This window comes from Falco peregrinus, chromosome 1, assembly GCF_023634155.1.
Source record: "Falco peregrinus isolate bFalPer1 chromosome 1, bFalPer1.pri, whole genome shotgun sequence".
In the NCBI taxonomy this organism is placed as follows: Eukaryota; Metazoa; Chordata; class Aves; order Falconiformes; family Falconidae; genus Falco; species Falco peregrinus.
The window spans coordinates 3,997,293-4,011,838 of record NC_073721.1 but is presented as its reverse complement, the minus strand read 5'-3'; the positions used below and the strand labels follow the sequence as shown (position 1 = coordinate 4,011,838).

The following is a 14,546-nucleotide window of genomic DNA, read 5'->3' as shown; positions in this document are numbered from 1 at the left end:
AAACAGTCATTATGTTTAAGACAGATCCCATTCAGCCCTTTCGCTTTCAAACTGAGTGCCCTATGTACTGGATTGTGGGCTCCTGTTCCTGCTAGTGTTCACTGGACTAATGAATCTTGAACAGGAAAAAGTTAGTAATGCTCCTTCCCCATCCACCTATAAATCAAATAATTCACTTGAGAGATTAATTTGAATTTCACTATTCAAAGGAGGAAATAGAACATACGTCTCTATGCAACACGTCACATCTGCTTGTACAAGTACTTTGATCACAGCCATTTGCAAGACTTTTTCGTGTTCAGATCACTCCCCTCCTTCTGCTGTCCTTCCATCCTTCCCCAGCTACAGCTCCAAATTGGGGGGGGGATCAGGTTTGAGTTATGCTTGCAGCTCTTCACTTGGTCTTGTCAAAACTGATACTGAGACCAAAGAGTTAGCAAACACAGGTAAGGAACAGAAGCATTTAAAGGCTTGGACATCTTGAGGTCTACATAGCTAGGAAGTTAAAGGTTTGGGGGACTACATTTTTGAGTTAGCCAGTAAATTTTACTTAATATTTAGGTGCCAATGGGTAAGGCATGGCTGCCAGTTGAAGCGTTCCTAAGACTATGTTAGTCTGAAAGGGGCGGTCCTGACCTTCTTTCCATCTAAGTGTACACCTCCAGTGCTGCTTCTGTTTCAGCTTCAGCAGTCCAAACAAGAAACTAAACTTTCCTTTTCCTTTCTCAGATGAGCGTGCTTTCAGTGGTGTCAGCTTATTGATCTGATTAATTACATAATTACTTACTCCAGCACCACTGCCAGTGCTAGACAGACCAAGACCATGAGTCTGAGAATGAGGAGAAAGCCCAGACCCTTCTTTTGGCAGCATCATGGACTTAAACCATTTTAATTTAGTTGTAAAATACGTTCTTAACTACTTTATAATATAGCCCTGCTCCCATCAAAGATAACCAGGAAGATAAATACACACATACAAGTCTCTCTTCGGAGCACTGGCTCTGCCTGTCTCTGTGTGTTATTCCATGTGGGCAGGTCTCTGCTCCCAGGTCTCAGTGCCATTCCATAAAAAGTCTTCCACTCCCAAAAGAATGAATGTAGAAATTTAAACCAGGAAGGAAGAGGTGAAAAGAATATTGTGGCTTTTGCTTTTTATTTAATTGCCCTCATTGCAATGGCATTTCAGCAGAGATGTGAAAGTCCAGCTCAGTTTCTAATAGGAGGTTTGTTCAAAGTGAGGTATGATGGGACCTTAGATGTATGCATTTAAAAGTACCATACCACGTTAACTTTTTCTGCAAGAACTGAGAAAGCCTGATGTAGGTGACACTTTAGCTATTAATCTCCTAACTGACAAATACTTTCCTGTTTCCAACTCTGATTCTCTGAGGCCTCTAGAAGGAACAGGACCCTCCTGAATAAGAGGCCATGAACACCTCCATTGACTATCCTGGATTTTAAGAGAAAGGCTGAGATACTGAATCCAACGCTTAGCTCTCTTAAGAGCTCTTTCCTTCCTCATTACTTGTGTGGCCAAGATGGAAACTTAAAATTTTCAGAGAAAAAATCATTTGGGAAGAGTCTGACCTACTGTTATTAACCTTAGCTAGTTGTTTTAGCCTGGAATTACAGAATTGTAAATAATTACCTTTCAGAAATCAGACAAAAGGACTGCAAGTACAGATACCTTTCAAGCTCTCTACTTTTTTTTTTTTTTTTTTACACCACTATCAAAGTTTTCCAATACCATAACCAAGTGAAAAGGACCATGTGTAGTCCCTTCTCTTTACTAATACAAACTACTACAGGTCTATTAATAGTTTGTTTATATTGATTTAGTTCCTTTTTTTGGCCAGTAAATAAAGTCTTTCTTTGAAGGCACCAGGACTGATGTTTTTCTGATCTTAAATGATGGAGTTGGTATATTACTGAGTAACTTTTTGCATTGCTTTATTTATTAATTGGCATATGTAGCTATAATGAAGGTGTTAAGTAAAGGCAGGTATTTTTTCAGGAGTCCTTCCCGCTGGAAAAGCCTCTTTGGGAAATCTGTAATAAAAATCCATGCCCTAAGACAGCGGGTGTAGACACAAACTACCCTTGGCACCTCCCAGGGATGCACTGTACGTAGTTAGGCAAAAGTTTACAGCAGCACCATCTACTGGAGAACCCCCTGGTTCTGGACTGCACCGCGTATTCCTTATACTTACTGAAAAAGCCAAAAAATGAGAAGTTGTGACAAGTTTCAAGCAGCAGACATTGCCCACTGTTGCGCGTGGTGCTCTGAGGGGCCCTCATGAAGTCAGTGGTCCATAAAGATCTCTCAGTTCTGCCGCACATCACTGGACTCTCTCTTGGTCCTTCAAGTTACTGCAGAGGAAGAGACTGGCAACACCGTCTCCTTTCCCTGCACACAGGGTGGGAAAACAATCCTTGCTACAGCTACAGATGATGTGGTGGAGGGGGATGTGGCAGCTCTACGGTCGTGGGAGGAACAAGGCAAGCATGGCTGCATCAGATGGTGTGGGAACCTCCAGCTCAGCTCCTGGCATTAGTACCTTGCAGGTCTGGTTCTTTAAGAGTTCTTCTTAACGGCTTCCCTTTTAGTTAAACACAGTATCCGCTTTTCTCCAAAGTCATACTTGTAAAACAAATTGTAAAGACATAAACTTGTAAAAAAAGCCAACTCATAAGATCACAGATTTTTTCAAAAGCAAACAAACAAGTGTGGAGAGACCTTGGGAATGAGCAACAGACTTGGGTTCTGCTCTGGCTCCCCTAAACACCTTTTATTAATCTCAGAACAGCCACTGAAATTCTGTGCCTAAAAAATTACCTTATGCAAAGGAGCAAAGGCAGCAGGATGTAGATCCCCAAACACCGATCCTTATAGCTGCACCACATAAAACAGGTTGCTAACAGTCTCTTATTTCAAAAGATCAGTCTAAGAATTAAGATGAACTAAGGAATGTGGGTTGGAGATGCATTAAAAATTCTTACGATGTATACCTATAAATGTATCACTATCACCTAATTTAAGTGATCTAGTTCTGCTGAAAATGAACTTACATTCTTCTAGGACAAACCGTCCTCCACTTCATCCAAAGCTCTACCATTAAATTCAAAGGTGGGAAGGCTGCTCTTTAATGACATTCATCTATTTATATCTCTGTTCTTAAATAACCATAGAAATCTCTTTTCTATGAGAACAGGAGCAGACTACAGAATATTTGTAAATGCATGCAAGCAATACAATGCATGATTTTGTTCTATGCTTTCTGGAACTGCCATCCTCTCAGGTGGAATTATCAGGATTAGTTTAAGGACCATTAAAGGACAAAACCCTTCTTAAAAATGGAACCAGACAAATTTATCTCTTTATTGCCAAGAAATGCATTTAGGAAAAATCAACTACTTTGCATTTAGAACACGAGATAATTTAGTAATGTCAACATCCAGCAAAATGGACTGAAGTGCTAAAGTGACGATTGCCACGGTGTAACTAAGACTCGCACCTTAAAGGTTATAAAGCAGATATACCTCTATACCACTGGCATTGCCTTCACTACATTGTTTCATTATTTTTTAAGAACAAGGGCAAACCATGTCAGACATCTTGCTGCTGATTTAATAACATTAAGCTTCTAGGAGACAACCTCTATCTTTCAATTAAATCTGAAATAGCAAACAGGGCATTTAAAGAAAGGAAAGAAAAAATTCCAGCTATTCACCTTTCCTCATACAAATACCTCAAAGCATGTAATACAATCTACAAAACATCAAAGAATCAATTTGAAGAAGTTTAAATACATACCCACACAGGAAAACATCATGAAAAATTGCATGGTTCTTTTACTAAATTTACCAGGTTTTATTTGGATTATTTCAAAAGCTTTTGTTTACTTGGGTTTATTATTCATTATTCAAATACTTTGGGGAAGTTTGCCCCCCCCCCCCCCCCCCCCCCGCCCCGCCCCCAGCTGTAATAATATATGTTAGCTCTTCCATTTCCACTAAATCTTTTCTAATACAGGTTGATCAGAACTGAGTAAAGCAATTCAGGTAATGCTACGCATAAGCATTCACATAAGACTTTATAATAGTTGAGTTTTACTTTTATGCATTTCTGAAAATAGCCTTATATTTAACTACTGAAATTTATACATCTGAAAGGTTATTCATTAATCTTCCTACAAGGACTTCTAGATCTTTTTCCTGAGGGTCTGGAATGAATTTAGAAACTATCTGTCCTATATCCATGTGTTTAGCTATAATGATTCTTTTAAATATGCTTTAACACCTAATTTAATTTCTTTTATGACATCCAAACACCAATGTATATTGGTTCTCCCAAAGTTTCATTAGCCTGTAGTCTTCAGTAAGTACCTAATCCGTTTCATCTGTAAATTTTAGCATCTTTTTGTTCACACTGTCACCTAAATGTTAAGCGACTGGATGAGATGCAATACGAATCCTTGGGATACATCTCTATTCATTTTTTGCCACACAAGAAGTTGACTGTTGTTCTGATGTTTTGGTTTCATTTTGTTTCAGATTACAAAGTAGTTACAAAACTGAAGAAAATTGGCTCTCTTCTTGTCAATTTTGTTGTTTTACCAGCTTATCATAGACACTTGAAAGTCCAAATTTATTATCTTAACCAGTTAACCATAACAAAAAACAAAAAACAAAAAAAAATCTATCAGACCAGTAAGGCACAATTTTCAAAGTAGCTATATTTTCCCCAAATGTCTTACAGTGCAGTTTTGATCAGATCTGGTTGAAAACAGGAATTTTCCCCAAGAATTTCTTCTGATTTTTTAAAGACAGAAACTTTCTATGACAGATGAACTTTCCATCCAAAACCCAAACATTCAGTTTGCAACAGAGAGGATCTTGATGGTGCTTTTGGGAAGGCTCGCAAGAATTGAAATTTTCCAGTGGAAAACAAAACTGCTTCTGCATGCATACAGACAATTTTTTTGTCAAAAAATAAAAGGGGGCAATTCTTCATTAACATAAAATTTTACATCACTCCTACACATCATTTTAAGTGATATCCCTATACCAAAGATAGGCTTACTTAATCACTTGGGTGTTTACTTAAAGGTACACAGAATTTTTACTGAATGCCCATAATACGGCATTATACCCAGCAGGTAGGACAGATGCATATTTTATTTAATAGTTCAAACATATAAATGTTGAAGTCCATCTAGTTTAGCTTATTTGTCGTTTTCCATGGTTTTGGTTTACTTCTGTCATTTTTTGACATCTCAATATCCACCACTGCTTTTGTCCCTTACTCCCTGCCACACTTGGTTTTGCTGTATTTGAAATAATGTCTTGTTTACGTTTCTATCTTCAGTTGTTTGCTCTTCAATTTCCTCCTTAGTCTTTCTTGACTTTCTCCTGTAATAGTTTGCTCTTTATATTGGATCCATTTGGGCAGGATTTCCATTTCCTCTGTTTGGCTTGAATAACCTCTTAAACTTCACCAGCAGAGGAAGAATCTGCTATTTTGATTGAGCAATTAAGATTCTTTAGGCTTGTTAATGAAAGGACACTGACAAGTGACTGAACTATATATAATCATGGGCTTTTAGAAAGTGTCACCAGCAAACCAGTAAAATAAATTCACTAATACTAGGTTTTTTAAACCCCATTAGAGAGCAAAGCCTATGAGATAGCCTGAACATCTCATCAGGTCGTCCAAGTTCTTTTCTGGTTTTATCTTCATGATGAGCTTCTCATTGCCATATGTGAACTTTCCAGATGAGATTCATTCATCTGACTATTTCCCAGGGGGATAGGAAGAGCAAAGCCCTAATTAGCAATCTACTTCACTATGAAATAAATATTAATTGCCTTTTTTAATCTGAAGGTGCCTACAAACCTTGCCTTTACACTAGTAACAAGAACGACATGCTTTTCAGTTTAGGTGTTTGTGGGTTTTTTTAAATCAGAGACGTTTGTTTTCTTTTTACTATTAAACAGGCCTTAACCTTGCGCAGGCAACATCTCATAGTTAAGGACTTGTATTGTGCTATTATTGAGAAAGCACTGGGTTTTTTCGTTCCTTTCAAGGCAGTTTCAGTGTGGTGGTAAAATACTATGTCTTGACCCATACAACCAAGCATCATATTGTATTTTTATGTCTTCCTTACCCATTATGCTTTCCGTGCTTCCATCAGAGAGACAGCTTATCTAGCAGTGATAAATGCTCTGGTGAACAACAGATGCAAATCTAAGAAGTGCTCAGACTTGAGGCATCACTCAGCCTACTATTCTGATCAGCGATTCAGGACCCAGAACCTCATCATATACTCCATGGTCTACTCTCTGTACATGGCACTCGGTTTATTTGCCTGGTGAGTACATTTTGGGGGGTGGAGGAAGTCCCTAATCAAGACTGTACCAATGCAAAGTACCAAGTGCATAAACAAATCTCCATAAGAGACATGAAAACCATGACAGATGTCAGCTCTCTCACTTAAAGGGCAGCTTGAAAATGCTCAGACTCTGTGGTAATGAGGATGATACAAAATTCACCAGTAAACAGAAAATCAAATTGTATCCTCTATCTTGAGCAATTAGTGCTTTGAACTAACACTTTGTGGTGAATATGGGTTACTATTGAAAAGGAAAAGAAACCTAGCATCTCTAACAGATTAAGCTTTTTTCCTTCTTTCTGGTTTGAAAGAACAATAACATGGAAAATAGAAAAATATGGGATAAATATCATTCCCAGTTCTAGAAAAATCTGTAGGATGATATTTCTAAAATAACAAGGTATTAGACACTAAAATACTATAAAAAAATAGATATAAAGTACTTATTAAAATGTTTAAGAAATATCGACCTACCCCTATAAAATACAAATCTAACAAGTGGCTGTCACTACTGCTCAAAATGTAAGGGATGAGGCAAAGTTACCGGGAAGTCAGAGAGATGGCTTTCTAAGAAACCAATTAGATGTTATCAGTGCAGGGGAATGATTAATACAAAGGACAGGAAACGGGGCATGGGACTCCTTGGCTGAGGAGCGGGGGCGGAAGAAGAAAAACATGCTGCAGAGAGAAAATGAACGTTCTCATTTCCAGTCCGGTGCTGGTTTTCCTCAAGTGGACCTTTCTTTTTTGTTTTATTTTCTGTGTCATGTTTTCCTTTTAAAAACAGTAAAGAGATTTCCTTACACAACATTCACGGAAATCATCTCCCTGTAAGATACCTCAGAAATACAATGTTAGCTTTTCAGCTTCTCCAGTAAAAGAGTAATGGCAACCTGGCAGAAATAAGAGGCAGGCATGAAAGCCTAGGGAAGATTTTTTTCTTATTATCAGACCATCGCATCTGAAATAATTCCAGGACTCAAGCCAAGATCTTTGACACAAGTATTTGTAATGTTGAGCTAAAATACCAAACCAAAAAGCAGTCAAGTGCTGTTTGCTAAATCAGAAATCCTCCTGCACGGTTTCTAGATTTACCTGTCTTCAGAATATGAAGGAAAAAAAGAAATCCAGAAGTATTTCTGAACTGATACAGCTTCAGGATTAAGGGTGATCTGTAGACAGAACATTTTGCAAGGCTTTTAATCCCTGACATAGCAACCATTTCATTTGAATGTTCTATTTCTGTAGCCATGGGGGATTTTTAAGTTTGCTAAAACAACTGAACACATTCTTCAAAACAATACAGTGGGTCTTTCTTGTGAAAGCAATGCTAATCAAATACAGCATCCTGTGCTATTGATGTCAGCCAGCAAGCCACTCATGGCACTACGAGATTCTCTGCTTTTTGGCCAACAGGCATATTACGGACTGTTTTCTCCATCTGTTCTCAAAGCAAATGCCAAGATGGTCAAGGTGTCAGAACATCCCACTGAAAACTGGATCAAAGAAGAGACCTGAGCTGCCATGCCAGGACTAGAGTCTTTGCAGAAACAAAATCTACAGAAATAAAATTCAGCAACAAATCTAGAAAACATTCATAAGATAATTCAATAAGACCAATCCTGGACAAATTTTGAGACTTCCAAGCAGAGTTTGCAACCCAAATCAAAGTATAAAACAGTGAAGAGAACCAATCCTTTTACAAGGCAAAGTTAAAAGCAGAAATTGTGTGCTTATCCGTGCTGATAAGTAAACTTAAATTCTTAAAATGCATCTTTACAGCTAGCGTTGGTCTACTGCAAAGGCATCCCATTGCCTCAGTGAAGAGAGAAGCTGAATACTGTATTGAAAACAGCATCAGCCAAACACCTGTCACACAGTCCTGTCTACACACCCAAACAGCCCCAAAAGCCCTATCTCAAAACACCAAAAGGTTTGGTTAAGGAGATACATAAGTGATCAGGTAGCTCTGGTTATTTCTTTGGAAACTGTTAGCCTCTCACATGGCTACCGTCACTTTCTAACCTGACATTAAAGATTTTCCTCATTATAGAAAGCAAGAAGAAAGCTGGAAAGGAAGGTATACACAGGATGAGTAAATAAGGTGACTCAGACCTTGAGAGGCTGGAAGAAGAGAAAAGGAGAGGAAAGGTTAAGGAGGGGGTGATTGATGCGGACACAGTGCAAGAAAGAAAGGAGACTGTGGGCAAAGAAGACCCTTTGATGGAAGCAAAAATCACTTCCCACAAAATCGAGCATGGGGTTTGGTTAAAAATCTCTTGAGAGCAGCATAATTTCTTAAGAGGCTGGAGGAAACGATACCTAAATAAGAACAAGTACCTGGAAAATGGAAGCCAGGAAAGACTGATGGGACTGACACCTACGTGGATGCGCATGTACTGTTTGTACTCACGCTGTACAGGCTCCTTCTCAGCTTTGGGATTTGCTACTCTCTTCACCTGGCCCGGAGAGCCCACACAGAGCACAGAGTGAACTGCAGATGAAGCACAGCTCAGCACGGAGCGTTCATTCTTCCATTGGATGTGTCACCTCTAAGAAATCAGGAACTGAGCACGTTATGGCTAAATTCTGCCTTCCTGGGGAGCCCAGCCAGCCCAGCTGAAGCTATCAGAAACATGTCACATCTTCCTTTCAATCCAGGTGTCTAGTGCAGCTGCCTGCTAGAAAAGTCCATGGCTCAGCCAGCCTTACCGACCACGATTTCACTGCCAGGGAAAAAGCCACCTGAACAGGAGAGGTGCTAGCTACAAGAGAAGAGGAGGGCCTTCCTTTTGGCAAAAGCAGACACCACCCCATTGCTCCCACTCCACTGAAGATGGCAAGAACAGTAAATCCAAACTTGTAGGGCTGTTCATCTCTCCCCCTCTCCTTACTTTCACTCCCCTTACCAGTGGCCAGTCTCTGGCACCTCATCAGAGGTAGGAAAAATCGATTTTATCGGTGCTGCTGAAAGACCTGGATGAGTTCTGGATTACTCAGAAATAAGTTTAAACTGGTTTCAGTCTAGATCATCCAGGCAAGCACTGATTTTTTCAGTGAGTTTTCTTCTATAGGCTAGTCAGAAAACTCCTGTGGATTCAAACCTTCCATTTAAATGTAAAGCACCACATTTCCCTGACTGACCAGAATAGGCTATTATGATTTGTGTATTAAAGCCTTGTGTTTTCCACCTATCGAGTGCATAAACAACAGTTTAACCTTTATCCCAAGGCATGTACACCCTTCTACTCCTAGAAAAATGAATTCATGTTTAGCAGTCAAATCAGTATCAACCTGACCTTTAAACACATCAGTGTTTCTTGGAAAAATATTATGGCTGAGATGCCTACTGTGGTAAACAATATTAGCTGCTCCAACCCATTGTTGAACCATGCTGTGCGGAGCCTTATCAAAATAAGGGGGTGGAAATCAGCGGGGACCACAGATCTTCTGACAAACTCCACAGGATATGAAGAACAATGTAAATGTAACAGTACTGGCAGATATATTTCTATATTACTGTTCCAGAGATAACAGCTAAGGTGAATCATTTCCCACCACCTACAGTACTGAATTATTTCAAATTCTGAAGGGACCATATTTATTTCATTGGTAGGTAGCAATTTACTTAGCTGAAGATCATTATATTTATGTGTCTGTGAAATCCTCACAATAATTATATATTTGAGCTGTCTCAGAAGTGCTATATATATTCTCATTAGTCATGTACTTCCAAGGATATTATCATTTTTTTTTTCCTTCAACAACCTTTGCAATCTGAGTGTGAAGTACTGCACTGCATATGAACCTCGATTCTTATAGTTTTCTTAAACTCCAGTTTAATCAAACAGCAGGGTGGCCTATATTCAAATGCAAATGCTAAGCACGCTATGAAATATCTTCCTTTCCTTTAAATGAATGCACTGCAGAGCTTATTTAAAACAGACCACACTGCACAACAAAACAGAGGAGGACATGGGGAAAAAAGTCCTTTGTTTGATATTACTTTTGCGAACTTGTCCAAAAAAGGTCATGAAAATGTTTAGAGCAGGGTAAGGAGATAAAGGCAAGGGGGTTTCTTTGGTTCCAATCCTATCTTTGCCAAGTAGTCAATTATACTTCTCCAGGGTGGAGAGAGGTCCATTTATTCTCTTCAGTGCACTTCAGAAGTCTCATGTGAAAAATATTTTCAAAACACAAAACACTGTATGAGTCTAAATCTAAGTGGTAGTCCATGTAGCTAGAGATTAATAAACCCAGTGAGTATCATTCCTTTGAGTTGCGGTACACACTGATATTAAAAGTTACATCCCTCAGACCTGGATAAGAAGATCGTGTTTTCCTTCATTCCACAGCTTGTTACCCTCTGCAATGTTCCCGCAAGATCACCAGTAATTTTTTTTATTCCCTCCTTTGTATATGTAACAATGAGAAGAGGTGCCAAGCTGACAGTCCCGGAGACTGAAGGTTCTTTCTCGTGATTAACATTAATTACCCCACCCTTTTGCAGAAAGTTCCAGCCAAAGAAACCCAAAAGCTTTAAAAATGTCACTCACATCACTACTCTCATTCTGTCTGCTTTCTTATTTATTTGAATAAATAAATGGAATAAAGAAATGGCCTCAGTTGTGTTTACCATCCTTGCCAAGAACAGACTTCATAGTTTGTTTCTCCTGATTTGGCTGATGGATTTTTCTTTTTCCTTTTTGAAAATAACAGAGTACAAAAAGATGTAAGGTAGAACTTGTGTGCAAGGTACATCAGGTCATAACAATTACTCATTAGCCTTAGACCTACTGAAATGAAAAATTACAGTTAAAACAAACAAGCACACATAGAAGACAACGATATGCCTCATGCATGCAATGTAGTAAGTGACAGTGGACAAAGCAGACACAGACACTATAAGCTTGTTATAGTCCAGCAACAATGCACTACAATTACCAAAATCAGGAAGGAAAAAGTTAGAGGTTAAGTTCTACCTCAGACTGTATAAATAAAGGTTGAAACAAAGATAAACTGTTCTCATTCCTTTCACTGATCTGGGAAATTGAGTAGTGAGGAGGATGCCGAAGAATATCTCGCCACACTCTTCAGAGAGTTGCTAGCACACAGTTATCCCGGCAGAGCACACTGCTGCCAGAGATCACCATCCTCCGAAAAGCAGCGTGGTTAAGGCACGGAGCGGAAGGCAAACACGTAGCAAGCACTATGCAGGTGCAATTAAGCAATTTAAGTGAAGAACATCAAGAGATGTTCTGGCTTGAAATGTTAGCTCATCATGATCACCGACCCACCACTGCAGTAACCTTTATTCTTCCCTTTGCCAGATACACTCCTTAGTTCAGGCGTTTGCCATGAAAATTAAAACTCCATCCTATTTTTAAAAGAAAAGGGTTTGATCAGATCACTGAAATATCGGTTAAAAAAGCATAACTCCAAAGTTTCCCATAAACTATCCCTGTAGCAAACAGAAGTCAAGCAGCAACTGACTTTGAGAAGCTCACTGCACCCCTCGCCTTATACATCTTTCTATATATATACACACATGATCCTGTTGACTTTGGTGGGGCTGCTTCCATAAGTAAGGAGCACAGCTTCACGTAGGATCTACGATTCTCTTCAGGTGAGCACTATTCCCACCAAAGGCACAGGAAATTTTAAGTTTTATTTTTGGGGGTTTGGGGTTGGGTTTTTTTTTTCTTTACACTCCATGGTTTTGAAAACAAGCATTGAGCAAATATAAGTATGACTTGGCAAACAGACATACCCATTGTGAAACCCAACCACAGCAAATTAATAAACCTAAAAGACTCTCACAGTTTGAAACTGTGCTTCCTAATCTATGATTGCTGCTACATTTATTTTATTGTGATAGAAAATAAACATCATACCTTTAAACTTTTCACATTGCTAATAAATCAGCTCAGAGGGGATGACTCTCACGAGAGGATCGTGCCTGTGGTTAGCACAGTCCCACAGATACACAAGAGGTGCAATTATGCTAGAATAGCCAGTTCTATGGCTCTGACACAGCTTATTATTTGACTGGTAAACAAGGAACTTTTTCAACTTAATTGAAGCCTGGCTTTTCTACCACTTATCTATTTCATCCTTCTTTTCCTTTAACTGTGGCCTTCGTAGAATTTTATTTTATTTTAATCCTTTGGTTGTTGATGTGCACATTTCTTGGGTCTGTGTTTTGTACTTGCTACGGATCTGCACAGCTTCAAAACGAGGTAGCAGTAGCTGCTGATAAGATTTACCCCATCTCAGCTCACTTGTTAGAAATTTGTGATTCAGATTAAAGGAATTTGCAGCATTAATTTGAGCCATGCACTGATAAGAGGTTCTTAACTGTAGTGGTGTAATGCCCCTGAAAGCTATGAAATTATCGAGTCTCTTGCCGAAACATTTATTTTTGGATGCATCTTCAGACAGTAACATTCCTTGTACCATAATGTATGCATGTTCGATAAGGAACTAAAAACTACAGAGGGAAGCAGAAAATACCTATCGGTAACGGTCTGCATGATCTGCTAGCATGTGGGAAGAGCTGAGCTTTGACCAGCATTAGCAGCAAAGCTCGTACCCCCCGAACAGTGCCCTTGCTCTGTGGGGCTGCAGGTACTGATCACCATCTTAGCTGCATGCCAAGGACACAAACTTGTCCTGACTGAACATCATTTCTGTCTTCCTGTCATGTAACGCTTCGATCGCCCTACACATATGGAATACCTGAATTTCACTAATTAACAAATGGCCCTGGCATGGGGCCCGGGGACATGGCTGCCCATGCTCTGGTACTGGCTGGAAAGCGCATGGCAGAGCAGCTTGCAGGATTGGGCCCTTAAAGGTCAAGCAATTACCAGCTTTCAGCAACATAAACTGCCTTTAAAGTCAGCAAAGTAAACAAAAACTATTAGGAGATTCATCCAACATTTATCTTTTAACTTGTTATCTCCAATACATGAATTTATTCTTATACTGTTTGCATTGCAATGCATAAAATATTAAAATTAAAAGGCTCAGGGACTTCCAAGAGGAAAAAAGAGCAGAACTATTTTAGATCCAGAAACATTTCATCAGTATGTAGTGCATTTGCATAGTGGAATCAGAGATTCCTGATTATACATGTTTATCGATTTTGGCTTTGTTTTGATTAATGATAAAACTATGATATGTCTTGTGGGGTAGCAAGGCTTGAGGGAGCTTAACACAATACAAATGGTTTGTATTGTAAGAAATCCTATTTATGCAAATAAGAGGACATTCACATGCATTTTGCTCAACCATGGTTGTAACAAAGCTCTAAAAACGTTCTCTTTTATACTCTGGATAATTTGGGGAGGCATGTTTAATACAAAAATACTGCATAACAATTACTTTTTTCTTCATTATGAATGACTTCCATTATATCACCTTGGACAAAAGAACAAGCTGAAATTCCCACTGCGTCTAATTTATTATTACTGCTGAAGATATTGTTTTGTGTCAGAGTGCGTACAGTATTTCTAGAAATGTATTGCAAAAATCCTACTGGGGGGAGTTAAAGGGGAGCGGGGAGAAGTAGGGAAGAAATAGAAAAAACATAGCTGGCTATAAAAGTTCTTGCACCTTCGTGAAAGAGCAACGTTGGCATGTTAGCCCACAGTCATGCCACTCAGGAAAATGGGAGAAAGGTTTTCATTATACAAAGCAAGCTGTAGATACTTGTTATTGGAGTGCAAAGCAAATGAGAAGACAGACTTCCCATGTAGAGTGTGCCAAGGACATCAACAGTTGTGACAGATCATATTCCTGTCTTAGCAGCATTCAGACCATATACTAGGCAGTGGGCTGAGATGATTCTGAATTTATCCAACAAGACACCTGCACATCAAGATAAACTTATCAGATGGCCTGTGTTCTGACACATGAATTATTCTTACAGAACTCAGCAGGATCTCTGCCTGTGTGACAGCTGCCATATTGGCCTCTGATACCTACTTTGGCAGTAAGAACACGATCTATATAGTTTAAATATAAGAGCAACCAGAGAATAAGGGAGAGAATGGAGGTGAGGAGGATCTTCTTCCTTAAGATAGAGTCCCAAAACATAGTTTGGGGACAACTTGATAGTCTAAAGCTGTGCTGTAGAAGAAGGATATGGAA

At 39.1% G+C, this 14,546-nt stretch overlaps 1 protein-coding gene across 1 annotated transcript in view; it reads right to left on the bottom strand.

Annotated features, from left to right (window-relative positions):
- Window positions 1-14,546, bottom strand: part of CTBP2 (C-terminal binding protein 2) — a 318,873-nt gene that overhangs the window by 296,235 nt on the left and 8,092 nt on the right. The gene's annotated exons all lie outside the window — the stretch shown is intronic.